The sequence below is a fragment of the Urocitellus parryii genome, chromosome 1, assembly GCF_045843805.1.
Source record: "Urocitellus parryii isolate mUroPar1 chromosome 1, mUroPar1.hap1, whole genome shotgun sequence".
In the NCBI taxonomy this organism is placed as follows: domain Eukaryota; kingdom Metazoa; phylum Chordata; class Mammalia; order Rodentia; family Sciuridae; genus Urocitellus; species Urocitellus parryii.
The window spans coordinates 129265628-129268213 of record NC_135531.1 but is presented as its reverse complement, the minus strand read 5'-3'; the positions used below and the strand labels follow the sequence as shown (position 1 = coordinate 129268213).

Genomic DNA, 2586 nt, shown 5'->3' with positions numbered 1-2586 from the left:
ATAATGAGTCAACAAAGGAGAAGACCTTACACAGAGCTACATGCTAAATATACAATAAAGCTAATCATATAAGATTTGTCAGAGGTGAGTCTACTTATATTTTCACAGAAGTCTGTCTGAAGAAGTGTTATGTAATTGGTGAAAGAAAAAATCAACTACATGAAGACCCAGGCAAAGAGACTGCCAGGTCAGGAACATAGCCAGTGCAAAGGTCTTGAGTCTGGAAGGGCCTGAAATGCCATGTGCCTGGCAGGAGATACAGTCAGAGAAATTAAAGAGAATCAGGTCAGGAAATGCTATGGTTAGGAGGATGGAGATCAGTCTGGGTCTAATGAGCCTCATTTGGGGAGTTTTGCACAAAACAGTATAATGCTTTGAATTTTTAAAATATCATACCAGCTGCTGAAAAAACAGTTATCCTAAAAAAAGTGGAAATGGCTTCTTCAGTGTCCTGAGTGAGAGATGCTGGTGGCTTGGACCAGGGGAGACAGATGCAATTATGAGTTTTCTTGAACCTGTTATGTGCAAGGCAAAGGCTGTGTGAGGTTTGTCTTTTGGGTTTTACATGATGGAATTCTAAAAATGAAAAGCCCTGATTCTGCAGGGGAATTGGGGAGTCACCTGTACTTTATAAATGCACAGGAAGGGCCAGAGCAGAGCAGAAGCAGTGCCAGATTACATGGCTCATCACTGAGTTAGGCGAGGCAGGGAATAGTGTTTCATTATATTTACTAGTGACCCAAACCAGAACAGTCTTGGAGAAATTTACACAAAGAACTGAGCACCGTGGCCTACAGGATTCTAGCCAGTAAAGCCAGTCCTAAGCTTTGTCCATGTGCTAGTCACAGGTCCCATTATAAATTTTCAGAATGTTTCCACGCATCTCTGAGCAGGTCCTGCCTACTTAATAGTCAGAGTTTTGAGATCAGGGCTCGTCTCCAATTTCCACTGCTCTCCTCACCTTACAGCTGCTGTGTGATGAATGCATCCTGGCTAAATTGAGGTCAAGATGGGATGGTGACACTGCATCTGAAAAATGACCAGACCATCCAGTCTGCAGCATGCTGACTGAGAACACAGGCTCCGATTCAGACCACAGTGGGTTCAAAGTCCTTTGCCAATCACTATCAGTGTGGTCTTGAGCCAGTTCCTTACTCTAAGCCTCACTGCCTCCATCTGAAAAAAAAAAGGGAAATAAAAGCACTTATTTTTTTAAGGTAGGAATTAAGAGAAAATGCATGTAAAATCTTATAATGATTGTACTCAATAAGCACTCAGTAAAAAGTGGCAATTTTTATAGATAGAAAACTGTTCATTCACCTTTTTACAAAAGAGCTTTGTTCCAAATTCTGAGCATACAACAATCCAGGCTCTCTGTATTGTGTATTTCCATGTTATCTCCTCATGTTTCAGTAGGATGTCTAGAGGGAAGGAGAACGAGACAGGACTCAGCTAGTTCCTCCTGCTTGGCATCACCAGTGACCTTGGGCAGCAACAAGTCCTCTTCTGGCTCTTCCTGTGTATGTGACTGGTCACTGTGGTTGGGAACACACTCATCATCCTGGTCATCTGTTGTGAACCGCACCTGCACACTCCCATGTACTTCTTCCTCACCAATCTCTCTTTTGTTGACATCTGCTTCACCACCAATCTGATCCCCAAGCTCCTGGTCAACCACATGGCAGGAACACAGACCATCTCTTACCCCTACTGTCTGACTCAGATGTACTTCCTCATCTCCTTTGCCAACGTGGACAACTTTCTGCTGGCTGCCATGGCTCTGGAACGTTATGTTGCCATCTGCAACCCCCTGCAGTATTACACCATCGTTACCCCTCAGTTCTGTGGTGGGCAGGCAGCTCTTGTGTGGGTCTGTTCTGGCTTCATCTCCCTGCTCCACACACTTCTCATGAGCAGGCTGACCTTTTGCTCTTCCACCTGGAAGATCTCACACTTCTACTGTGATGCTTACCTGCTCATGAAAATTGCCTGTTCAGACACACGTGTCAATCAGCATGTGTTCCTAGCAGCCACGGTCCTGTTCATGACCCCCTTTATGCTCATCATGGTCTCCTACATCCGCATAGCCATAGCTGTCCTCCAGATTCCCTCTGCCAAAGGGAAGCACAAAGTATTTTCCACATGTAGCTCCCACCTGTCTGTGGTCGCCCTGTTCTATGGGACTGTCCTGGGGATCTACACACGACCTCCAGACTCATTCTCGGCCAAGGACACAGTGGCAACCATCATGTACACTGTGGTGACCCCCATGTTGAACCCCTTCATCTATACCCTAAGGAACAAGGACATGAAGGAGGCTGTGAGAAAACTCTTCACCAGGGATTCAAGATCCTCTTAGTGGTGGTGAGAGCTGGGCTGGCACACGTAAAGGCATACAGTAGAAGGAAACAGAACAGACTTCACATCATCTTAACACCACCTCCTCCACACAACAACTTGGACTGTTTTTAAAAAACTAGAAATTAGAAGGGAATTTCATTGTGTTCAGAAGAGAGAATTAGAAGAGATAATTACTTGTATTTCTGGGAATCTATTTCAGCTGCAGGGTAATAGAAAAGTCCAATT

At 44.7% G+C, this 2586-nt stretch overlaps 1 pseudogene; it reads left to right on the top strand.

Moving 5' to 3' along the window:
• The first annotated feature begins 1417 nt into the window (after positions 1–1417).
• Positions 1418–2359, top strand: LOC144254167 (olfactory receptor 1D2-like; annotated as a pseudogene).
• The last annotated feature ends 227 nt before the right edge of the window (positions 2360–2586 follow it).